Here is a 27,309-nt window from a genome sequence, read left to right on the forward strand (position 1 = left end):
AAGTTTTAAGGGAGGTATGGAGCAAGGCGTTAATGTCACACCGGGAAAAATGAATTTTTATAATAGTTCCGTCAGTGTGCGCCTGTTTTGCTTCCGCGTCAGCCTGTTCGTTTCCAGCTATTCCACAATGGCCAGGAATCCACTGCAGCACGATGGTATGCCCGGAGTGTGACGCCTCAGCAAGTAGAGACATGATGTCATGAACCAGAGGACTATATGCCGTTCTCTCACTGATATAATTGCTGATGAGTTGCAGTGCTGGTTTTGAGTCACAGAACACTGTCCACTTCTCGAGACTCTGTTGCAGTATGCAGCGAACTGCTTCTCGAACTCCGGTCAACTCAGCTGCTGTAGACGACGTCCTGTGTCCTATCTTGAATCGCTGTGCGATTCCCATTCCTGCCGAATTTCTGCGTTGCCAAGGGTAGCCGTAGAGAAGTGCATCATAAATCGCGGAAATGTGTGCTATTAGACGCAACTGGATTATTTGCGACTGCCTGTTGGCTTGGTTGTGCTCTATTTGCATTCGTAACATGGCTGGGTATCCTTTGTTTAGAACTTCGAGAAAGCAAGCTGTCTAATATCGCCTCGCTTGACCTGCATGCTGCAACTCACCAAGGTGCAGCAGCTTTTTTTTCTTTATTTCTTTTTGCCACTATAGACTCCTAGTTTTACCGATCCAAGATCAGGCCACACTTTCCCGAAAACGCGATAATAGGTACATAATTAAGCCGTAACTACGAATTTCAGTTCGTGTCGTCGTGAACACGCCCGCTGTTACAAGCAGGTCAGCCGGATTACGTTACAGAGCAAATCTTTCACGCGGGTTTGATTATGTTCGTCGCCACGAGTTGAAAGGGCCCGGGCACGGCTTCCGCCGGACGAAATTATTTAGCTGCAGCAGTGCTATCCTAACCATTGTAGAATTCCGCCATCTTGTCGGTCTTCATATGTCCAGAGGGCTGCCAATACTCCCCCCCTATTGTCTACTATTACATAAGTAGACAATTTAGCACGATTTGGAAAGGTCCAGCTGGTGTTAACTTTTCTGACGCCGGGCAACTGGCGATCGCCGCCGGACGAAGCTCGTCGTTTGGACGCTGATAGTTGGCTGCATGTACTCCAGGCTCAATGCGGAAGATGTGGTTTCGGTTCCCACCGATGGTGAGCTGTACTTTCGACCATTTACATTTTATTCCCTATTTCTACTTTACTACGTTACTAACCACTAAGTTTCGGTGAGTACCACAACTGTTAGCCACTATCCTGGCTTACGAATTGCGTTGAATTTGGTAATGAATGATTTAGCCGAAACGCACTGACATCAGACTCCAAATTCCTAAAAGGTTTCGCATAAGTCTCGTTTCTCATTCGCTAGTCGCCTTCCGAGTCAATACGCGGGCTACAGCGCTTAGCTGGCGCAAGTTCTTACGAATGACTTCTGCGTGAATAGCGTCCATGTGTTGTTGCCAAGGTTGTGTATAGTATGCCAAGTCAGTTTCTTCTTCCTTGTAGCAAAATGAGCACCCTTCAAGAACAGTTAAAGAATACAATAATTCACGTGACTTTGGTTAACGCTTTCTTTTTTTTTAATCACTAAATATCAAATAACGCATTCCTCCGTGCATGTCTTGCGAACCTATTGTAGCTACGCATCGCACCCACTCTCAGCATTCTTCAGCGCACAGCGTAATACGACGGCGAGTAGGCACCGTCCCAAACGAAAAACATTTTAAAACAAACAAACCCGCATGTAACCTTCGCTTCGCTTTTAACACGCATCATTTCCTGCTCATCACTACGGTATGAGAGGCGAGCCCTCACCTCTATCATGGCGAGAGAACTATCACTATGTCATCGCATTATTTTTTTTCAGTTTACCATCCTTCAGCCTGTTCCTGCCCCGTGAACGATGTGAGCAAGCACATGTACATCCCGAAGTCAAGAGGCAATACTTCCCTGCCTAACTTCACATGCGCACAGCGCAAGCCATCCCATTATGTCACTGAATAGAACGCAAAAAATTAGGAACACTCTATACGTAAAAAAAAAGCTTACCCGCATCGCGACACGGCTAATTGACTTCCCGAACACTGGACATTGTTTGCATCCCGCCTAGGTAATCTTTCCGGCGGGAGGTTTTGTTTTTGTATTGGAGGTTCACATTACTAAACGTCTCATTGAGGACCCATGCCAACAGTGACTATTAGGACCCACAAAGAAGGGAGCTATTCGCGTGGATATCACGACATTTTGAGGGGTTGGAGGTGCTGTCAGATGGACTCCGAAGTGTGCGGCAACCTCTCTCGATACGTCTAATGAACAGTAATGAGCGGGTGTGATGGTGGCACCCAAACCAAAACATTTTGTGCGAACCCTTCATTTTGCCATACAAACTGCGCTTTATATTCGGATGCGCAAAAATCGCATCCGAATATATGTTCCCGTTCCTCTGGCAGCTCCCCTCGTGAAAATAATATGGTGATCTGTGTTGAAGCAGGAGCACATCCTTCACACGCCTATACATCCAGAATTCAGATAGCACACAATCTGCATTAGAACGGGCGCACATCGTGTGTGCAGAGGGATGCGAATATCCTGAATTAGTGCAAATAGAAAAGTGTTGCTTACTTGACTAGTATACTTCCTTAAAAATTTTGCTGTTTCAGATGATCAAATGGGTTTCTTCTGGCCAAGCTGCACGAAATTAGGATGATTAGTAGAGCCTCTATAGGGAAAAGAAGTATTTGGAAGCGCGCTTGAAATTACGTAGCCAACACAGCTTTGCCGGAAGGTCGTCCTGCAACAGCTGCTACTAAACATTAAGCTCCCGTAGACATTTTTTTTACTCTCCCGTAGGACCTTACACCTCTCTCTCTCTCTCTCTCTCTCTCTCTCTCTCTCTCTCTCTCTCTCTCTCTCTCTCTCGGGCACGAGTTGCTGAACTTTGTGTGGAAAAGCAAGTCATTTTCACGCGATAACTAGTGCTATTGTTTCACGAATAACGTTTCCTTCTGCCTGCACATTTGTCACCTCAATTTGTGTGGCATATATCTACTTCACCATACTTGCATTGATAAAATGCATTTTCTTCTTTTCCGTTTGTAGACACAGGGACCTACTTGTTTAGCAGTTGTACATTCGAAGTTCGCCAACTGTATATTCTAACTCCAAATGTCCGTAATCGCAGGTATTTCGCTTTTCGATAGTTCTCTTTACGGGTTAGTATTGTTTGTAGAAGAGAACAGAGAATTGCAAGCCCAGATTTATTTTTCTCATTATAAACGTGATTCAGAGTGCTGTTCTTGCGCCAGTGCTGGTGTTCTGCATATTAGAGAACTCTGGACAACTCACTGATTCGTGCCGGTAATGCTTGCTATAATTCAACGACACACTCTTTCTTTCGCTAGAACAGTATCACTGCAACGATATCCACTTGAATACCAGAAAAAAATCACTTTAGCTGCGTATTTTCTACGAAAGGGTAAAGGAGAACAGGCATTTTTATATTCTTCTTAGCAATGTGCATATCAACATAGAGTTTGATCAGCAGCCAGAGGTAAGCCTAACCGTCACTTTAGTACAAATCGCTTCCTTTATCTATGACGCTTATTGACCAGCGTAGGGGACTGCTGACCTAATATGACACCTGCAGCACACCTTCACTGGTACTTCTCCATGCCTCCAAGGAGATTCCTTCGTGGGTCAGCAGTGGCGTGTTTCAGTTTATCGCGTACTTTAAACTTTGATTGCGATACAAACTATATGCAGACTCCAGGAGCAATTCTGCCGTTGACGTCGTCGTCGTCGTCACTGTGATGTTCTCTGTGAAATCCAAGGGCGATAACACCGTCGCCGCGCGCCGTATGCTGTATGTGCGAGTGTACGCATGAGAAGGGGTACCGACAATTGCGGCTCAATCTCGAGCGCGCAAGCGAGGAAATCTGGAAGGAAGCGCGCCATCTTTCGTCGCGTGCAAGGCACCGGAGGGAGGGGAAGGAGTGGGGCCTTCTACTGCGGCGGCTACTGTTTATGGCGTGACTGTGCTGGCCCTGTCTTGAAAGCGATGTGCGATGGGGACAGAGTGCGCTGAGCGCTGATAGCTTCAGGTGCCCTGTGTTTTCGCCGCTTTACAAATTAAATTATGGAGTGTAAGTGCCAAATCGACGACCTCATCATGGTGCACGCAGGAAAGAGGGACTCCGGAATAATTTGTTCTTTAACGTGCACCTAAATCTAAGTGTACGGGTGTTTTCGCATATCGCCCCCATCAAAAAGAGGCCAGCGTGGCCGAGATTCAATCCCGCGACCTCGTAGTTAGCCGCCCAACGCCATGATGATGATGTGTGGTGTTTTGTGGTGCAAGGGCCAGGTTTGGCCAAAGAGCTACATGACAAATGGTAGTGTTAACGATGTTTTATGGAAGCTGTGACTTGGCTGTAAAGTGGCCTAAAAATAGTCGCTGTAAAGTGCGTAAAATCTACGTGCTATAAAATTATGGCGATGATTAATGACGAAGACTGTGAAGATTAAAAGCCATCATAAAAGAATGATGCATTGTTTAAAATATGCGAGACGTTAAATTGCTTACAGCACTACAGCCTCGCCAGAGCCCTTGAACCACAAGGGCCTAGAGGCATGTGCTATTCAAAATAATTACCGCAGCGGCATCCTCTGAAGAGAGGAAGCGCTACGAACGTGTGGGGCTAATAACATGCAACACAACATCTTTCAAGAAACCTAAGACGGCATTGGTGTCAGAGAGTGGTTCTGGACCAAGTAACATAACAGGATGAAGGGGGATGTGGTGCCTGTATGCTAAGGGAAAATGTTTTTTTCTTTTGGCTTTGGCATCCCGACACTCCAGTAGGACGTGGAGGACTGTCAGCCTCTCGCCGCATCTGCCACAGGTTGGAGGCTCGTTTCCCGTGAGTAAGAAGTTATGTGTGCCAAAAGTGTGTCCTATTCTTAGACGGCAGAATAGGACATCTGTCCGGCGGGATTTTGTTACAGGAGGCCAGAAACCTAATTGTGGCTTTATTACATGCAGTTTATTATTTATTTCTTCGTCCCACAAGCGTTGCCAGTGGTTTCGTAGTTTTCTTCTTAAGAAAGGCTTCAGGTCTGCGACAGGGACCGAAGCAGTAAAGTTAACTGCATGCAATGAGATTGGTGTGGCCATCTGGTCGGCTAGAACGTTTCCCTCGATGCCCCTATGTCCAGGCACCCAGCATATGATCACATGTTGGTTAGATATATATGCTTTGCACAGTGCGGAGTAAAGTTCAATAAATACTGGGTTTTTGTGATTGCAGAAAGACATCAAGGCCTTCACAACACTGAGGGTGTCCGTATATATAACTGATTTCGGGATTTGTGATTTGTTTATATGCTTTACGGCCGACAGCAGTGCATAGGCCTCAGCCGTAAAGATACTAGTTTCCGGGTGCAGTACGTCGGATTCCGAGAAAGACGGACCGACGGCTGCATAGGACACCCCGTCGTGTGACTTTGATGCGTCTGTGTAGAACTCCGTGCAGGAGTATTTGTGCTGGAGTTCCCGGAAATGCATCTTGATTTCAATCTCTGGAGCATGCTTTGTGACTTCCACGAAAGATATATCACATTATATGAGCTGCAACTCCCAAGGAGGTAGCAGCTTGGCTGGAAGCATTAGGCGAAGCTCGAGGAGTGGAACGTGCATTTCTTCACTAAGCTCCCTCACACGCAGTGAGAAAGGCTGTCTTACGGAGGGACGATTGCGAAAGAGTGTAGCATATGTCATGTCATTAGTGGTATTAAAACATGGATGTTGAGGATTTGAGTGGACTTTCAGAAAATATGTATGGCTGATGTATGTTCTCTGCAGATGAAGTGACCACTCATTTGATTCTACATATAAACTTTGTATGGGACTCGTTCTGAAAGCGCCAGTGGCCAGTCGGATTCCTAGATGGTGCACTGGGTCTAGCAGCTTTACTGTGCTCGGGGCGGCAGAGTGATAAATCACAGCACCATAGTCTAGTCGCGATCGAATGAGGCTTTTATATAGATTCATTAAACACTTCCTGTCACTACCCCACGTAGTCTGGGATAGAAGTTTCATTATGTTCATTGTTTTCAGACATTTTTCTTTAAGATGTTTAATGTGGGGGACGAAAGTGAGTCTGTAGTCAAGTATGACACCTATAAATTTGTGTTCTTTGTTTACAGGTATCTGTTGTCCACACACTTCTAAGCAGGGATCCGGAACCAGGCCTCTCTTCCTTGTAAACAAAACACAAGAACTCTTATGAGGATTGATTTTGAATCCATTTTTCTCTGCCCACCCTGACACCTTGTTCAAACCATGCTGTACCTGTCTCTCGCAGACTGCCAGGTTACAGGATTTGAAACCTATTTGAATGTCGTCCACATAGACGGAATACAAAATGGCCGGTGGTAAGGAAGCACGAAGTGTTGTCATCTTAACAATAAAGAGTGTGCAACTGAGCACGCCACCCTGGGGTACACCGGTTTCTTGCGCGAAAGGACGTGACAGCACATTGCCTACTTTCACCCGGAAAGTACGATTGGACAAGTAGCTTTTTATTACGTTTAGCATGTTACCATGAATGCCCATTTCTGACAAATCTCTCAAGATTCCGTAGCGCCACGTCGTATCGTACGCCTTCTCCATATCGAGGAATATCGATAAGAAGAACTGTTTGTGTACAAACGCGTCACGAATATGTCCTTCAATACGTACAAGATGGTCGGTTGTGCATCGCCCTTCTCGGAAGCCACACTGAAAGGGATCAAGCATTTTGTTTTGTTCAAGGAAATGGATGAGTCGCCGATTTATCATTTTTTCAAATACCGTACACATGCAGCTTGTGAGGGCTATCGGGCGGTAACTTGCCACTGGAGAATGGTCTTTCCCTTGTTTCAAAACAGGGACCACAATGGCTTCTTTCCATGCCGTTGGAAGGTACCCTGCGTCCCAGATAGTGTTGAAAAGTGTAAGTAGTGTTACTTGCGTGTCATTGTGTAAGTTTTTGAGCATTTCATACATGAATCTATCGGATCCCGGTGCAGAGCTCTTGCATGCGCTCAAGGCAGCTTTCAACTCGGCAGCACTAAAAGGGCAATTGTACGGTTCATTCTGTCGGCATTTATTGATGAGTAGCTTGCATTCTTCTATTTGCTTATATTTTAGGAAGGATTGCGAATAATGATTTGAGCTTGATACACTCTCAAAGTGCTCCCCAAGTGAGTCGGCCTGGCCTTTCAGTGTATCGCCCTGTGTATTTACTAGAGGGAGTGAATATGTTTGTCGCCCTTTAATCCTAGTAATCCTGTTCCAGGCTTTGGCCTCATCTCTAAACGAGTTAATACTGGATAAAAACTTGTGCCAGCTTTCTCTTCTGGCCTGCCGGCGGGTTCTCCTACCTTGGGAGTTTATTTTTTTAAAGTTGACAAGATTCTCAGCGGTGGGAGAACCTCGCAGCAACCCCCACGCCTTGTTCTGATTCTTACGGGCGGTCCGACATTCGCTGTTCCACCACGGTACACGTGGTTTGCATGCCAAACCACTTACTTCGGATATGCATTTTGATGCGGCATGCATTATGAATGCTGTAAGATAATCCACAGCAGCATCAATTTCTAAAGAAGACAGGTCAGCCCATGAGATGCTAGAGAGAGTTCGAAATTTCTGCCAGTCGGCTGTGTCTACCTTCCACCTAGGAGCTTGTGGAGGATATTCGTTTTCTTTAGATGTTTTTATCAGTATGGGGAAGTGGTCGCTCCCGTAAGGATTGTCCATAACTTCCCATTCGAGTTCAGGCAGTATACACGGGGAAACTACGCTGAAGTCAATTGATGAAAACGTTCTGTAGGCGAGAGAATAATATGTGGGTAACTTATTCAGCAGGCATGCACCAGAGAAGCAGAGGAACTGTTCAACAAGACGACCTCGCGCATCTATACGAGAGTCGCCCCACAGGCTGTTGTGCGCATTGAAATCCCCAAGTACAACGTAAGGTTCTGGCAATTCATCTATGAAGGACTGAAATTCATGTTTGCTTAGTTTGTAGTGTGGGGGTATATAAATCGAGCAAATAGTGATAAGTTTGTCTAGCAAAACAATTCGAACCGCCACTGCTTCAAGGGCCGTTCGTAGCTCTAAATGTTGACAGGCTATACCTCTATGAGTGAGAATCGCAACACCACCGGATGATTGCGACGGCATCATCGCGATCTTTGCGAAACGTAACATACGTACGGAGAAAGTTCGTGTGTTTGGATTTTAAATGTGTTTCCTGTAAACACAGCACTTTTGGATTATGTTTGTGGATGAGTTCTTGCAAATCATCAAGGTTTCTCAGAAGACCTCTGACATTCCATTGTATGATTTGGGTATGCATATTTAAAGTGAATTGGTGCTGTGTTTACGGAAACGGAAGTGATGTCTTAGATTACAGAGCTCTTGCGAGGCCTTGTAACCGGGGTTCTGCCTTTTTTGTAGCGTTCGAGAGAGCCTCGCCGCTCCTTAGGCGCTTGGAGCGCCGTGGGGATAGGTGTTGTGTCTATTGCCTCTTGTGAGGCGCCGGACACGCGCTCTTGAGAGCGAGAAGTTTTTCGAGAGAGTCTCACCACGGAAGGCGAGACCCCTGCGCCCACCAGCCCGGAGGTCGATGGGGCTCCCTGAGGGATTTGGCTGCGCCGGCTGTTGCCAGCGCTGGAAGGGGCCTGGGAGGTTGGGGCAGCCTCGGCTGCGCCCACCTTCGGGGTCGATGGCTCCGTCTGCTGTGTTGGTGTAGCAGCGTCAGCTGCAGCCGCCGGGGGGGGGGGGGGGGGGGGCGGATGGCGTCACTGCCGCCTCACTGGGTGTGGGTCGGACAGCCGCAGCAGACCGTTGTGGCGCTGCCCCCTGACGCGCCACATCGGCAAAGGTGTGCTTTGGCAGGAAGGATACCCGCCTGCGTGCTTCTTTGAAACTTATATTTTCTTTTACTTTGATCGTTACAATCTCTTTCTCTTTTTTCCAAGGTGGGCACGACCGCGAGTACGCGGCGTGCCCAACGCCATAGCCACTAAGCAACTACACCTGGTATTTTCATCGCTTAGTTCACGTTGAAGTGAGAGGCAGCACGAAGGTCAATTCGCTCACTGCTGCTGCCGCGCTTCCTCACTCCACCGTTTTCACAGCGAGTTTCCGGGGTCATCGAGTGAGATGTGTTAATGTTTGCTTGTGCGCGCATAACACTATGCTTGTTAATTTACTTAATAAGCGAAATTTTACAAGTTTATACGGCCGATAAAACGGCTATTCTTACTTCGTATAGTTGTCTACTAATTTGCTGTCGCAATCGATGCTTTTCCTTTCAGGAGAAACTCCTTTTGTTTTCAGTTTACTTGATGCAGGCCTAAAGCGCCTTCAGTGCGTGACTATATAATTAATCTAAACATTGAATATTCATTATTATTTTACACTCCGTAATTTGTACACGTCCCCCTTTTAGCCTCCGCTCTTCTGGTGCCAAACGAAGCGTCTTCCCCGAATTTTCGCGCAGGGTGACTATAGCACCAGCCATACTCGTCCAGACAAGTCACGTTAACTGTTCTCCTCCCGTCTCGTTTGCGAGGCGTCGTTGAATCCCCGTGCGCCGGCTCACACATACATAGCGGCAAGGCAATCATACTTTCTAAACCGCGGTCTCCCAGTATTTCCTGCTTCGCAGCAAGAGCGCACTGACACCCCTTAGCGACGGAGGCAGGCAGGCGCGGTGGCGATGGAAGGCGTAGGCCTGATTGCTCTGACGCCGCCGCCTCCGATTCCCCAGGAGGGCAGTCAGGAGCCGTAGCAAGAAGCCCATGCCAGGCGAGCGCCGCTCCCTTTTTCCTCCTCTTTTTTATATTTATTTATCCCGACAATCGTCACGCCATGAATAACGCTGTGGAAGAAACCCCCCTTCTGTATCCGGCTTTCCCTGGAACTCCTTGCTGTGTCGAGGTCTGGCTGCTTGCAGCACCCAGTTCTCTTCCCTGGCGCCCTTACACCAATCTCCCCCCTTCACTGCTACTTGCGTACGCGCCACCGTTACTCGGCTGTCATTTTCGGTTTTCGGCTCTTTCGCCTGCCTCTTCGCACATGACAATCTCCGAAACAAAGGACATTCAGCATCGCAGCGAGGAATGAGCAAAAAATGGTAGAAGACTGCTAAAAGAAGAAAGGTAAATCAAAACTGAGGACGAAATAAGGCGAGTGCTATTGATTTTCGTAAAGTGAATTACTTCATGGTCTTGTTCCTCGCATTTTCTACTTTTTTATTCCTTGGAGTATCTCCTTTTTATCCCCTCCGTCAAGTGTGCGTTCCTTCTTCCTTGGAATCTGTATCCCTTGACTTCTTTACTGGCTTTCCTGACACCCCTGCTGCACTGTCATGTCGTCTTTTCGGTGCTCCTTTCCAGCCCCGAGTGTTTCGTCACTCCCTCGTTTAACACCTAGCCTCATAAATAAAATATTGACAAGTGACAGGGACGAAAGGAAGGCACGTTGATTAGGATTCGATGTTCGATCGATGCCGTGTAGCTTCGAGCCTGCGACTTGTCGCCAGGCATCTCTGCCAAACACCGTGGCAGGCAGGTGGCTATAGCAATACCAATTATCATAAAGATAAATTGTTTTTCGCCCGTCAAATCTCTCTGCGGCCTCAAGTTGGTTATTATTAGTTCCTCTCCTTCGAGGACAGCTTAACCTGCATACTTTATCCATTACATTCTCAAACGGCTGGTTTCATTCTGAGGACCGAAGCAGAACACAGTTTTGTGGCTCCACACACAAGTGTATGTTGTATTCCGAAAACCACACAATAATCTCTACTAAATATTTCTTATAATTGAGTGAATTGGTATTTTTCTTCAATGTAACGGCTGCGTTCATAGATAATCTTGCCCTAAGGGGGTACACCACTCGATCCTCAACAGTAATGTATTGGCAGATCGCATGAGAGCACTGGTTGTTTCTCCCTTACTGTCAGCTATAATATGAGCTCACAGCTGACGTCTAAATCTTTCCAATTAGTCAATATTATCTGACAATCTAATTCGAATGTTGCAGTGCGAGTGCCAGAAATTATTTTATTATGTAGGTGCGTTATGGGCCGTGCGACACGACTTTATTAAGCATAGTCAAACACGTGTGAAAACCGGTCAACTACATTTTTTTCGTTTATTGCCTCACATTTGTAATACCGCTTGCTCAGCCCATTTTGTTTGATTATTTAAAAAAAAACATTTTTGTTACCCTCTCTTTGCGCCATGGTTACAAATTCCAATAAATTAAAGGAACAAAAAGTTTAGCAGAACTCATTTAGCAATGAGGGTTCAAGTATGTGAATTGTATTCTTTAGAGGTAAAAATGAATTTATTGTACACTGGTAGAATATTTGTTTATGCATTAGTAATCTTAGGGTACATCAAGCAGTACAATCGCTTGCATCTATCTATCTATCTATCTATCTATCTATCTATCTATCTATCTATCTATCTATCTATCTATCTATCTATCTATCTATCTATCTATCTATCTATCTATCTATCTATCTATCTATCTATCTATCTATCTATCTATCTATCTATCTATCTATCTATCTATCTATCTATCTATCTATCTATCTATCTATCTATCTATCTATCTATCTATCTATCTATCTATCTATCTATCTATCTATCTAATCTTTTCTCCTTCCTACCTTGTTCACTGGGTAGTCCGTGGTCGTATAGGTGGTGCATCGGGCTGCTGTGCCGAGGTAACACGGTTCAAAACCAACCACTCTTCAATGAACCTCTCGCCGACTTCTGTCATTGAGGATGCGCCACTGAGTGTTTGGCAACTGAAGGAACAATTGTCAGCCTTCGCAGGCACCGGCGCGCCACGCTTCTCGTCTCGCGCAGGCCGCGCGCGGACTTCTCGGCAGTACCAGCACATGACGCATCGTGTCCACAGAGAATCGCGAGAGAGGAGCACCTGTTGCCGCATGCATGGCATGCTTCTCAGCGTTCGCGCAAACAGGCGCGCCATGCATTTCAGATGCCACGCGCAGTCTTCACGGCGGCGGCGCAAGATGGCGCTGAGTATTCTTAGGGAAGAGTGAAAGAAGAGTCCCGCTGCAGTAGACGCCTCATGGATAACTAGTTTTGACGGTCGCGGTACGTTGTGTCGCTATACTTATGGCTAACGCATTAGGGTCGAATGTCATCGTGAGATTGGTTCCGTAGCATTTTTTTTTTACATTTTGTGCACTTCGGTAACAATTTAACTAATCATGCGTGTCTAATGGTGATAATATGTTTTACATGCCACGATGATCATTATGGTTAGAGGAACATACCTAGTGGCACATATCTATTCCCCCAAAGAGGTTCATTCACGAGAGGCACCCAGTGACTCAAGTTGGTTTTTAGTAGGTAGCTAGTTATCTGGGAAAGAAAACTCGCCAACCATTGCCAAAAATTGATTTTTGACTTCCACATCTGATAGCGCTAGCTTCTCTATCAAGAGTAAAAATGGACAAGCCTTCTTTTCAAGTGTATTTAAAAATAAACTTTAGATTCAGAAGCTTTATTTTATAGCGAAGCTGCTAGCTTCTCGGTGGTCGGCATTTTAACGCGATAGCGTTAGCGACCCTGTGTCGCAGAAAATCCGGTGTCGGCGTCCGCGGGCGGCGCTAGCGCCCCCGTGAGCGAAAGTTCCCGTATACATTTAGCTATATGTATAGGCAACGCCTTGCTATATGACATGCAGCACAAGCGGGTTATATTGCCACACCCTTCTATCCTTCAAGTTGTCCATACATTGTCTTACGTACTTGACAAATTTATTCCTCGGAATTTCGAAAATGACAGCCCACAAACAAATGTCATGAAACGAAACACTAACAGTGCGTGCCTTCTATCTAACAATCTTCTGGAACTGAAATATTAAAAGTGCGAAACAATAAAAGAAACATGAAAATAATGCTTTCTTTTGGGCGCGTTTGTGCACTACCTCCCATCGCGGAAGTATTTCACAGCTGCGCCAATAAAATCGCCCACGCGGGCTCTTGCGTGAGCCGATCCCGGGCCACGCAAGAGGTCGCATTTCTACCAGAAAGCTCGCCTTCGTGCATAGCATTCGCCGCCAGCGTTTTCAGTTAAACATTATGGCTACATAAGCTGCAGTGACAGGGAAGCGTGAGAAGCAGTCAGTGATCTTCGAATGCTATCGCGTTCCACTCTTAAAGGCGATGCTTAAGCGTCCTCCAAGTTTTGTTCGTGTACATCCATGAAAAAAAAATTATAATCAACAATGGCTCACACCACCCTAAGCAATCATAAATGCACTGGCTCATCTTCCTAGTAATTCAGAAGCTACAAATACTCAGCAAAGTCAAGTGAACGGTGCATATTTTCATTGGAATCATGCATACAACGTACAGAACAGCGTACGTTTCAATAAAGAACGAGCACAAAACAAGCATCCGAACCATCAATAAAGGGTTCCGTATTACCTACAGCAGTTGTAGTGGTATCCTTGCAACAACTTCGCCGGACATCGATTTTCGCAGAGCCAAGATAGTGAGTCAACTTCTTTTTTTTCTTTCTTTTTTTTCTGTAGCGAAACACGCTCGGTGTTTCTGCGGGCTCTTTAACCTTCCGCACGTCAACCGCACATGCGCCTTCGATCGGGACAGCAGAGCAATAGCTGCGCCAAAGGTGTTGTTGCACTTCAAGCGTCCGCGCAATTCGCAATAATGAACGCTGCATTAGATTACACGTTGCGTAAGATGAACATAAAGTCTAGCTCCTAGAGTCTAGCTCTTCCGATTACTGATATCATTATTAATGAGCATGGTGCACTGAACCTAATACTACAGTTAGACACTAAAAAATCAAGCGGTCCTGATTGTATACCTAATTCTTTTCTCGTTGGTTATTCATTGTGGTCTGCTCGCTACCTAACCATCGCCTTTCAAAAATCCCTCAATACCGGCATTGTTCCATCCTCATGGAAGCTGGCCAAAGTACATCCATTATTAAAATCTGGAAATAAGCAGCTCTTACCTAATTATAGACCTCTTTCATTAACATCATATTCATGCAAGATGCCGGAGCACATAATTCACAAACATATAGTGGAATTTCTGGAATCTAATACCATGCTTTCTAACTTTCAGCATGGTTTTAGGAAAGGTTTCAGCACCTTAACACAACTAGTTGAATTCTCACATGACATCCCCTGTGCCCTTGATATCGGCACCCAGATCGACACTATATTAATAGATTTTTCCAAGGCTTTCGATACTGTGCTGCATTCTAATCTCTTTATAAAGCTTAACATGATCTTGAAAAATTCTCACTTGGTTAGTTGGATTGCCAGTTTACTTTCTCATCGGTCACAATTCGTATAATTCAACTAATTCTTCTTATGTTGACGTGTCATCTGGTGTACCCAAGGGTCGGTTCTTGGTCCTTTACTATTTCTACTATACATTAATGACTTACCTCGAAACGTCACTTCACACATACGCCTTTATGCGGACGACTGTGTTTTGTACCGCATGATTAACACACCAGAAGATCTTGACCTAAATTTCTCATTTGTCAGCTTCTGTACCTGGTGCAACACTTGGCAAATGAAAATAAATTTTACTAAAACTGTGATAATGTCATTTTCTAGTAGTGCCTCCCCTTCATTGACCAATTACACTTTCAACGACTTATCCTTGCACAGGGTCACAGAATACAAGTATCTTGGCGTCATATTTACCACTAACATGTCCTGGTCAAAACACAATAATTTTATTTGCACTAAAGCACTCCGGAAGCTCGGCTATTTGAGGTGCAATTTCAACAATTTTCCGAAGGAAACTAAGTTACCAATGTATAAAACATTAATTCGCCCAATCCTAGATTGCTTCTCCTGTCTGGAACCCTCATAAGCAGTGCGACATTAACTCCATTGAGAGCATACAACGAAAATCTATTAGGTTCATATATCGTCGCTATGATCACTATTTTTCACCCTCTTGTGCCTTATCTTCTTTGAACCTGACCCCTTTATCCATACGCCGTCACATTGAGTCGATGAAGTTTCTGCATGGCATCGTCAATTTTTCTTATCGTGTCTCACATCCCATATATATCACTTCAGACATTCCTCGGTCACGTAGGAGTCACCATAGGCTTAATATAAAGCCTTACTTAGCTCGATCTAAAAATTTAAATACAACTTTTTCCCACGCACTATTGAATCTGGAACTTAATTCCCAGAACAATTAGGCCACTGCAATTAATTGATTTCCTGTTAAAAGTTAACCACACCTGATTTTATGTATTTTCTTGTTGTTACAGTGTAATGACTCATTATCGTTTTTGTTCTGACTCTTAGTGTTGCTGTTATTTTGAGCTTCATTTGTGTCATCTGCCGTATTTCTTGTGAATTTTGATATGTTATTGTTCTCTCGTTTTTTTGTACGACTTCTTTTTGTCTAGCCCACTCGCCTGCAATAGCGCCATAAAGGAGCTGCAGTATGTATAAATAAATAAATAAAAATAAGATAAATAAACACAATTGTGCGCATCACATTTGTTAAAACAAATCCGAGGACACCTAAGCACTTACGAGTTGTGAATGCGAAAGCACTAATGTCCAGCTGAACGCGGCTGAGAGGTCCTTCCAGTTATGAACTCGTCGAGGACAAGCGAGAGCGCTGAGTCGCTTGGCGCGTTTCGATTTGGCCTTACCGAGACGCAGTTCGCAGGCACGCGAGAGCTTGCGCGGATCACCCAGGCTTCCAAGAGTGACAGCGAGGATGACGTGGTATTGCGGCGACGGCCTCTCCCCTCGCGCCACACCTGGCGCCCTACTGCGGCTGCAGGTGTTCCCTTTCGCCCGCTCTGCTCCGTCGAGGCGCGCTCGTGACGTGGCCTGATGACGTGGCATGACGTCATGACGTGACGTGACGTGACGTCGCAGGCACAGTCAAGGATATTGCCTGTCAGAGCGTGAAATACTTTCGGATTCTCATGTGCCTTCTAGAAATATACTTGCAAAAGCTACATTGGTATATTGAGTAAACATTGGTGTTCTTAAAGCGAAAGCGAACAATTAAAACGCAAATTCGATGGCGTTCTTCGAACCACTTGCAACTCATTGTGACAGAATTATTGATCTTATACCGCGTATACATAAGTGCGGCTCAGCTTTAAGGTTACGCTTCACTCGATCTGTATGACGTCTGGCATGAATGTGATGAAGACGCTAATTGCACTTTCTCTGGGGCGTTCACGTAAGGCGTTATTTTGAACAAGTGAATCTTGGGCTTCACGGTAAGACGTATTTTTGAGTAGGTTGTAAACGACAAGACGACGGTGATATTTCTTTTTTTTTCCCCGAGGTAAAAACAGCTTGCTGTGATTTCTGTTAGTTTATGAAGAATATTGAGCCATACTCTTCGAAACACTGAATCAAAACATGTGGCACCACGTTTTGGCATCTTCCGGGGCGCTGACTCGTAGATTACTGTCCTTGTGGAGAGAACCACATAGCCGAGCATTCTTTCAAACTCAAGTGGAGTGTAACCTACAGCATTGCAACGAAGCTAATGGTGCGACAACAAGGGCTTAAAAATGTGAAATGCCTGTTTTCGTGCTTTTATAAACAAAAAATACTTGAACAATCACGAATTTGAAATTTTGATTAACTGTCGGTTGTGTTAGAGGCGATATGTCACGAGATATTGAAGTGTGCCCGTTAATTAGGGAATTAAATGAAATTTTCTAAACTCTCGTTTCTTGCGCTTTTAGAGAGGTTGTACGAAACGCTTACAAAGTTGCCTCGCTTCCCTCGGTGTAAGCAGAACGGGAGAGATATTGTATTTAGAGGATGCAAGGGCCGCTTTTCGGGGGACGTGTAGAAAAAGTGTGTAGGGTGTAGGTTAAGTATATGCTGTGAAAACAATGAGTGAATATTTAAGATCATTTGCATCTAATGATGTTTTCACTTATTGTCACTAGTCGGCTGTTACATGGGGCTACATTTGTCATTAGAGAAGAGAACTTCCACAAAGGAATAAGATCACCTAACTCATTCCAATGTGTTCCTGTACCAAATGAGTGCTCTTGCGTAAGGGGGGCCGCGACTAAATAAAAAAGATAAAAGGTAAACAATTCATTACAGAAATTATGTTTTAATTCCTGAGTATCCCGCTCTTTTTTTGTTTTTTTGCTTCATGGTAGGAGAGAGGAGGGAGGGGCGACAGAACATTCAACTTGGCAACGAGCAAGTTAAACGTTTGGTTGCTACTTTTTGCTGTAAGCAGCAGTAGACGGGAACCCTGTGTTCACTCCTTTGGTTCGGGATCTAGGGCTCGTCGAAATGCTGCTTCGATCTAGTTTTTCCGGTGCTGTTGGTCTTGCACTTGGGACGTTGCCATCAGCACCCAGAGATTCTGGGGAATGGTGAAGTGAGTTGGTTTGTTTAGGAAGATGGAAAGTACGGGCACTTCCATAGAATGTGTTTGGCGCTCAGGTGTCCGCCACTGTGAATGGGGAGAATCGAGTCCATAATTCCCAAGCCTTTGCTTTGATGGCTGGCGTCGAAGACGGTAGGCGTCGTGCTCTCCGATGTTTTTTTGTGCATGAATATATATATGTACTTGTTATGGAGCCGCAGATTAGGTTTGAGATCAACACGGCATTTTGCTGGGATAATTGGTTCATAAGGACAAGTTAGGTCAACGTGACTTTATAGACGTGGATGACAGAAAGCAAACGTGAGCATTGCCGACTAACAACGGAGCTGTATTCAAGGAATGCAGGAACCTATACGGCGATAAAAAACAAAATAAAACGCAAGCATGCAGAAGTAGAATAAGAAAGGCAATTGCATACGTAACTTGCATAATAATAAAATTTACATGCGGAATTTCATTTCGAATTAAATTTTCTTGATGACATGAAACAACTTATATAATCAATGCATAAAACAGTGCATACAAAGTGCAATAAAACACTGTAATTGCGCTATCTAAGTTTTATAGGAATATTATTTTGAAGAGCAATTTGTTTCTCGGGTTTTTACACTTGTTTGCTCGTTTTACAGAACCATGCGAAACAATGAGAGTGAAATAATTTATTCATTTTTAGTCAGCGATGCTCTTGTTTCCGCTGTATCGTCCCCGTGTAACGTGATGCCGGCCGAACCTGTCAAAGCTTGAGACATTTCAGATGGAGAAAGAATTTTCCTTTTCCCTGTATTGCTCCCGGAACGCGCACGCTGCCACAATGCGCGCATTCCCACAGTGTCTATGCAGTCACTCTACTTCACACACGACGATTTTATGCCGCACGCCCAACGTTGTTTGCGCAGCAGGCGGATGTCACGATCCCCTGTCGAGCTCGGTGACGTTCTGCCTGTCTCATTTTCCTGAGAGCAAACGACGCGCTCCAGCGCAGGTTGATATATGCAACAAGCTGCGAAGCCCGGAAACTTCAGTGAGGAGCATAAACTGTGCGAGTGTACAACGCGGGCGCAGGGCGTGGAGAGTAAATGTAAAATTCAAGGCGTGAGGAGATCGGGAGGATGTTTCTTCTTGTACAAACATCCGTCTTGTCATTTCTTAAGCGTTTGCGAACCGGTCCTTTTTTATCGTGCAGCTTTATCGGCCTACATTATGCATTCACTCTGCGTACAGTAAATCCCGGGCAGTAAGGTAGCTCTTAAGAGTAGAGGGCGTGGGATCTTGCCCTACAGTTGTGGTGTGTGAATGGGAGAAATCAGTCAACTATTCTCGAGCGAGAAATGTTTCCATGCACTCGGGAAAAAAATGAACAAAATAATTAATTCAAAAAAATCTGAGGGAGAATTATATGTTGCGGGTTACTTACTGCTCCCGTATACACCGACGCCGTCAAGTATATTTAAAGCGCGAAATATTAATAGCGTTTCAAGAAGTTGCACCTAATCGCTACAATTGTCATGCGAGCTTCTCAGTTGACGTTGTCTCTACTTTAATAAATGGCAAAGACCTGTGTGGTCCTATTCACGGTTCGTAATAGGCGTAGGTCCGTCCACGGTTCGTAATAGGCGTAATCGCCCAAAGCATCTTCTGTGTCGTCGAATAGCGAGATACTATAAACAGAAGCATTAAATCGGTGCGTACAGATAAAACATTCCTCCGAAACAGTATTTTGGCTAATTTCTAAGTAAAATGTTGTCTACTAAGACAGAAAATTGAAGACCAAATAGCCGTTTATTAATTTTTTTGCGCCGTAGCTTTCGCACCGATACGCAAGTGTGACATCCCAGATTTGACGTCATTCTTCAAGTGGCTCATAGCAGTTATCAAGGCATCTTAAGTTCAGTTCCTGGCCTATTTATAATACAGTACGGTCAATATTTTCTGATAAGCAACAACCGGGTGCTTGTAGGCGCGGTTAAAATCTATAACGCCACAAAAAATGGTGTCGCGGGAACTTCAAGGTGTCGCTGCCTGTCCGCCTTTCGGTAATGCACCTTTTCTGCGTTATCATGTCTCCTCTCATGTTAAGAGCGACCACCTTAGGTATTGACGATAGGTCATTTACTAACTGAAGCAAAACCTTAGATTTCCATTTCGGGTTCCTAAAGATCGACGTTACTGCTCGAAGCGCGCAGATGTGGTCAGAGGGTGACCTCCCTCCACGACTTGCTGTAGTGTCTGTAAGCAGAAGCTGAACGGAAAAAGCACTTTCGTATAGTTTACAAACAGTAAATTCACCTCCAACCAGTAATATTTCCTGGCTCGGACCCGTTGTTTCAGTCTATACCAGTGCTAAATTCCTTAAATGATGTTTTGTTACATGTTATATCAGCAGTTTATCACCATACCTTAACTCCCTATGGGGGGTCCGTCCAGTGCAGTGTACTGTTGAACACGTCCTCCCCGCACAAGCATAAAGACATCTGCTTGTCCTTTTTTTTTTCCTCAATAAATCTTTTTCCTTCTCCTCCTCTCTCCAAGCCCCTGGTGTTCAAGGGCCCTGGTGAGGCGGAAGTGTACTGGCACTTGGCACATTTTACGTATTATGCATAATTCTGTAGCGTACATTTTATAGTTATGTCAGACATCACAAGTCGATGTCGTTATTTTAATACTTCCAATCGTAATTACATCCATACGGTAACGTGCCCCGTCATAGCAGCATCTTTCCCCGAACTTTTGTCATTCAGAACAGCCCACCTGCTTCATCAGTGAGAATCAGTGACACCATCCTCTTTAATAACACATTAACTGACATGAAATTACGTATCAATAAGTGTATATTTGTTTCCTTCATAGCTCCATACTGTGATATTCCTTCTTGTGTTTCACGTGAAAACAATTTCCAGTTTCATTATTTTTTTCTTGCATTTTTTTTGTTCGTTTTCTGTGCGTTCCGGCTTTGATAATATATTCTTAATTTCGCAGTTTATTTTCGCGTCTCCCTTCCATAATGTACTACCATGCGCCTTGGCTGTAATACAAATAAATGAATATACAAGCCAGTGCTTTTACCCGTTCTCTCGATCCGAATTCGCGCTTGCTATTTGATCACCGTCCTAACCGCAAGAAATGAATGATAATATCAGTTATCGCATAGTTTTATCTCACGCAGAAGACACGGCGCATTATTTACGTTTGGACGTTATTATTGCGATCACCTGTTTGTTTTGACGCTGCTATGGCTAGAGAGACGGAACTGAGCCAGAAAAATTCTTTTATTTCGACCTAACTGACTGCGCACCACAGCATTAGCGCTGGTGATACGGAACGCTGTAACTGCATAATTCTTTAGTGTGTCATTAACACCAGGCTCCACCATGGTACGCGATGAACGGTATGCTAAAACGCTGATCTCTCAGTGTGTCCACCGTGGTACAGAGGAGAGGCGGCGCATGAGCAGTGCGGCTGAGCAATGATGCATCGCGTAAAGCTAAATTTCTGTGGTATTCACTATGCGCAAAAGCGTGAGTTCACAGTGCTACCGCATGCGCGCGCACATGCATATGAAGTGAAGCTTCCTTTGAAAAAACAAAGCACATAACTACAAAGATAATGTTGCGTCCGTTGGAATTAGGAATAATCGAGGCGCCCGAACTGAATACTGATGCTGACGTTTCCTTTTTTTTTAATGTGTAAAATCGCGCAAATGAGTAGGGTGAAAAGGCACAAAAAACAATGACATGGATCTGACTCTGAAGTAATGTTAAGGCCCTTGCTTTTGTTTCCTTTCTTTTGACTGCGCATAACCTATGTTGACATACACATACTATATGTATATATAGATATACATATATGACATCAGCCTGGTTACGCCTACTGCACGGCAAAGGCCGCTCCCACGCTTATCAAACTACCCCGTTCATTTACTAATTGTGGCTACGTTGTGTGTATATATATATATATATATATATATATATATATATATATATATATATATATATATATATATATATATATATATATATATATATATGCGCTATGTTTTCTTAATAAAACCAGTTAACACTTACAACCGTGGTCGTGTTATTGCTGCCTTGTGTCCCTTTCCACTGGCACTGTGTTTTACAGGCTCAAAATGAACCATTAACAACTCATCCACCTCGTCACCTTGCTTCAACTATGGGCCCACTACCTGCTAGCCTCCTTAAGACAGAAATGCCAGGCATCGCCGGCGCTGAAATTTCTGCGGATTGCGTGAAGGCTAAATTACGGAGACACAATATTGCTCATACTGATTAGGGATGAATTTCTCTACCAAACGGATCCTCGGCGCACTAGCCATTGTGATAATTCATTCGAATTCACTCATGTAGGATTCCGCTTTCCTGCTATGCCTACACATACTCTCGCCCAGCTCAACAGAGTGGCGCGCTGGGCGAGTTGTAACAGTTCAGTCACTGTGGCGGTCAGCGCACTGCGGAAAACGTGGAACAAAAAAAAGAACAACTGCCTTCGTTATTTTCTTGGTTTTTTTTCTATTATTTTGCGCCGTGCCCTGACCGCCATTATGACTAGACCAGCTGCCTTATGCACAATTATTAGCGCAATTATGTGTTTTGCAAGACATTCCTACGGGGCGTATTTTGCCGGATAATGAAAGAAGTGCGCGTCTGTGCCTTCTCGAGGGGCAGTAAAGTAGATTACTTTTCCGGTAAACCGTCCTACTTTTGCTTTAACTATTTTCTTACCTTTACACTGTTTACGCAAGCCAGCTGGCCTCTTTACAGATAAATCTGATATGGCGCACATATACTTTATGCTCAAAATGGTGTTTACCTGAGCTAATTGGTTCATTCTTCGAACATTGCAGAAGCAGAAATTGTAGAACACGTACACAGAAACAAACAAACATACGTGGACGCAGCAGCACATACGAGGACTCAGCTACGTCCACGTATGTTCGTTACTTTCTGTGTCCGTGTTCTACAATTTCCCACGCTACAATGGTTCATGCTTTCGATGGACTATAGAATGTCGATAAGAAAGAGGCATAGCGCTTTTGGTAATCGTCTGTTTTGCATGAATCATCTCGCTCCGCATGCTCCAGACGGGGTACTACGCCTCTAGGGGCTTTCTGAACATGCGCCGCTCCAATATTCATCCACTCTGCCCAGTCTGTGGCACCAAATTTCGCTCATTAAATCGCATGCTCTGGCAGTGCCCTGTGTTACAGGATTTTAACCGAGAAGAAGACCGGACGAAGGTGATCACAGACGCCAGACAAGACGTCCAGCTCCTGGCTGTCCAGAGGGCCCATGAACGAGCGGAGAGGCATGGCCTCTCTGTTTCGACATAGGACTAGTCAATAGCTGGATTGGGACCTACCTAGCAGGCCCCCTGCCTATATCTCCTCAGGACCCTAGTAAAGTCGTTTACTACTACTAGTGCTACTAACTCGCTTGTTGCAGCCACACAAGTGCAATTAGCCAAGTGAGCAATGCTTCCTAAGCATATATCTCTGCGAAAAGCTCCATATAGCAACCAGTCCTCTCTGCAAAGACAGGCGGAAATAGCGTACCTCTTCTATCGTTTCCGTTCGCGCGTTAGGAGTCTCCGACAGGGAAAAAAAGATAAGCAGCGGGACTAGGAGTCCCAGAGCGTGCGGTGCCGTCTCTTAATGGACTTCCCTTGTGCTTTCACGTATACGGCACCTCATGATGCCCGAGAAAAATGGAGCGCGGCAGGATAAGCACACTCCCGGCTAGCTCACAATCGGACTTCTGTGTCGTCGGAGAAGTCTTGTCACTTGATGTCCCTGCTTTTGTCGCGACGGCGAGTGATTGTCGTTGTCCGGCGCATCGAGCTGCCGACAGCAGCTTCCGGCAGCCCTTGTTTCGCTTCAAGAAAGCGCGGATGTTTTCCCGCGAGAAAGAATACGCGAAAAATATTGTTGTGCTGATGTTCTTTCTCAATGCAACAAGAGGAATAGAAAAATATTCGGCCAGACGCATTGGTTAGTGCACGTGAACGCGGATCGACAAGTACGGGAGTATCAGGCAGTCAGTTATTTGCGACATCGAGCCAATCTATACTTTCTGACGCCACCTTCTTCTACTTTCTTCTACTTTTTGTCCATTTACTCCTGGATGTAAAGGTGAAAAGAGCCGCGTCGTGAAATAAATAGACGCAGGGGATAGAAAGTACGTTAGGCGATGTGCGTTCATGTAATCATCAACAGTGTACGAACAACTAATGCGTGGATTAAACGTTTCGAGTGGGGACACTCCTTCCATAAGGGACGCCCTTCGTCATGTCAGCTGCTTTTCTTAGCCGCATTTATGCACCTATTTCTCTCACTTTCTCGACACCTCCTCCAGCAGGGGCGAGGGTATCGTATTATTTAAAGAGCGTAACTTTGACTGCGCTTATTTCAAAACGGGTGATAGTCTCAAAATTCGTTCCAAGTATACGTGCCTTATGAAATCACTGGCCTGAATTAATGTACTGCAATATGCACTCTAAAGTAATTGTTTGAAAAGTGAATGAGCGATCCTTTGTTAATTAGTCAAGTAAGATTATTTATTTTCAATATAAATCATGCATACCTCTTTGAGTAGTGCATCTCATTACATAGATTTATGTTAGCGACCACAGGCGAGTTTTAAAAATACTGTTAACATTAAAACAAAAGATCCCATATGCTTACCACAATGGCCGCTAAAAAAATTCGTAACCTGTGCTTAGAGCCATTTCCGTAGTGCGCGGGGTTCCAAGAGTTGTAGGAGCTTATTATTATTATTAGGATCTGGTTCGCGTAAAAATGCAGGGAATATTCAATAATCACTGTGCACTACGTGTGCACTTAACCAGCATGGCATATTAGGTAACATAAGTACCAAAGACGATGTGATTTCAGAATGAATATGCCTGCCATTGACGTACGCGAGGAGGAGATGGGGGGCGGCTGTAGAGGCTATTGTAAACGTACGTGCGACATTAAAATCTCTAACGAGATTCATGTTATTAACGAGGGTTGCAATGTGGGCTTGTTGGTAATGCATCTTCAAGGGGAGTACGGTAGCGCGATTGAAAGACGGGACAAAAGAAGACACATAGGGACACACACAGCGCTGTGTGTCCCTATGCGTCTTCTTTTGTCCCGTCTTTTAATCGCGCTACCGTACTCCCCTTGATCATGTAATTAAGACACATTTCTGAAGTGAGACAGCCATATTTAAAGCCTGGACACGAACTGATGCCTTCTTCCGTCGACTCAGACTACGAAACACGAACAGAACGCACTCTTACCTGTAAATACGACGAACCCACTCTAAGGTGGATACGACGAGGAAACGGCAGTCCTCCACATTTTTGCTCTAACGTCGGCAGCAGAGCAGACACTGTAAGAAAGTTACCACCTCCTCATTATCATACCTACAACCTACCCAACATAACCTGGCAATAACGCAGTCACGAGTTTTCACCGAGATTATTGTTATTTTATAGCGAAGCTAGCTAAAACTTCCCTTCTTTGCTGGCCGTGGTTGCTGCTCTCTTACTAAATAGCTCACACACAGCAGAGCACACTTAGTCGGCTCAGCTAGAACCATCTGTGCAACGCCTACACAAGTGTGGGTGGCCGCTTCTGTTCTTTAGTGAACTACGCAACAAAGCAACAAATGCTACGCAAATAGCTTCACTGCAATAAACATATGACCTTCGAGCACACAGTTCCTTTATTGCCGCGGCACTTTCTATGCCTTCTTCGCCGCCTGTTGCCGCGTCTCCTCTGTAGATTTCTCACCAAGTAAATAGGACTGATCCCAGAGCCACTGCAATCCGTGGTCACGTGGGTCACGTGCTGGGCGGTCTCCGCACCTCTCGCGCATGCAGGTAATCGTTATGCTTGAAACCCGGCGCAGAATATCAACACTTTTCCATGATTTATTACGCCAGTTTTCTCCTGCACATTACAGTGACAATGTATTTTGACTCTTGTCAGTAAAAGGAAATTGATGTTTAGATGAACATTTTAATTAACCGCTTCACATAGATTGTAACATCTGCGTTGGATGCCCATAATTCTTTTCTGTGATCTCGGTACACTGTACGCCGTACGCGCAGGCAATCCATCTCACAGGCTGTTGCTGCTGGAGTATAACTTAACCATAGCATTTGTTTGCAGTTTGCATTGAGTGACTTTGGTGAACACTCTCAAAACAGTTGCTTCCTTTGGAGTGTATATTTGCCACACAACAATATACGTCATCTGCCCTGTACGAGTTTCCGTTCTTTATCGCTGCGAGCCCGGTACTTGCAAGTAACGAACGGCGTGCGCATTATCAGCATGACAGAGAATTCTTGACAGGAATGTAGTGAGCGCAAAGTTCTCAAGAAAGTAAACGCAAGCAAGACAGATAACGACTATACACTACACTCTTAAAATGGTTGCACCCTTTTGGATGTATATTTGTCCCACAACAATAATCATCATCTGCCTTGCTCGCGTTTCCTTTCTTGAAAGCTCGGCGCTTGTTACTTTCCTGCCGAGAATGCTACGTCACACTGATAACGCGCATGCCGTTCGTGACTGGGAAGTACCGGGCTCGCCGCGTTAAAGAAAAAAAAAACGCGGGCAAGACAGATGGCGATTATTGTTGTGGGACAAGATAAACCCCAAAGGCTGTAAATTTTTCTAAGAGTGTAGGGGTGAGGCAAATATACACCCCAAAGGGTGCAACTGTTTGAAGAGTAAAGCAGTAGAGGTATTCAAAATTGAATAGAGGGTAAGCTTCATTCATTTACAACGTATCTTTCACTTTTACTACACACTTCAGAATATTTATGGCCGGTTTTCAATCCATTATTAATTTAGAACTTTTTGCAGTCATGTTACATACAATTGTGCTTTGCTAACTAGTAGCTTCAGTGACGACTCGTTACCACGTCCTTGGGTCCTTTGGTTACACCTCATCATCACGCCTTTAATCACCCCATCATCAACCTAAGCGAACTTCCAGTGAATGTTCGCTGCCTTGCCGACCAGACAGAAGGCCTTTTTTTATCATCAAACATTGTTCGGGTATGCGACCCTCACGTGCAGGCACGGCAAATGCATTTGAGCATGAAGCAATCGTGGCTGGAGATAGACTAATCAAGGCGAAGAAAACTCGGCTTATCTTGCAACGCAGAGAAAAACCAAATCGATCGTGCGAGACGGCGTTGAAGAGGGCCTCCATTTCCAACCACCTAATTAACATGTCAGGATAATCGCGCGCTTAAATCATCAAAGACTAGCAGCGGTAGACGGACGAGGCGCAAAGCGAGAAAAGTGAAAGAAAGCGAACAGCTTCGCTGCACCAAACGCACGCGCAGAGGGCGAAGCTCCATCGCGTGCGCATTTATTACATGTAACCGTCGCTGCTGCTCTCATCATTAAAGCCCACCGTACTCGTGTTGAGTTGTCTTTCTTTCACGCAATCGATCGACAAGAGACAGTGCAGCAGGCACGCGTATCTAGTCATTGATGAGCATTCGCCCCTCTCCTCTGTGCCCCTGGTGCTTCTCAAACATTCCCGCTGTCTGCCTTTTTTTTCCTTCAAGCGTTGTCATCATCGCGTGTCGTAGCTCGCGTGCGCGCGCTGGGCTCACATCAGTGCTCCTTACTTTTCGTCTCGCCCTAATGCGCAAGGAAGTTCATTTCAAACCACAGTGGCAGTGGCGGCACAGCACACGTGATCGACGAGGGGCGCAATCATTTCGGCACAGACTATTCCGCCTCTTATTATCCTGCTGGTAGCGTGAGTTCGTGGATGCG

General features: G+C 44.9%; 1 protein-coding gene across 10 annotated transcripts in view; it reads right to left on the reverse strand.

Moving 5' to 3' along the window:
* LOC135902034 (uncharacterized) overlaps positions 1-27,309 on the reverse strand; it is a 436,762-nt gene that overhangs the window by 246,832 nt on the left and 162,621 nt on the right. For 3 of the 10 annotated variants that reach the window (XR_011513949.1, XR_011513948.1, XR_011513951.1), the window contains exon 3: positions 24,801-24,892. The exons of 6 other annotated variants lie outside the window; for them this stretch is intronic. The gene's annotated coding sequence lies outside the window, so the exon portion shown is untranslated. Of the gene's footprint in view, positions 1-15,890; positions 16,023-24,800; positions 24,893-27,309 lie in introns of those variants that run through there. One more of the 10 variants, XR_010564370.2, reaches the window with a different exon arrangement.

The sequence above is a fragment of the Dermacentor albipictus genome, chromosome 4 (genome assembly GCF_038994185.2).
Source record: "Dermacentor albipictus isolate Rhodes 1998 colony chromosome 4, USDA_Dalb.pri_finalv2, whole genome shotgun sequence".
Taxonomy (NCBI): domain Eukaryota; kingdom Metazoa; phylum Arthropoda; class Arachnida; order Ixodida; family Ixodidae; genus Dermacentor; species Dermacentor albipictus.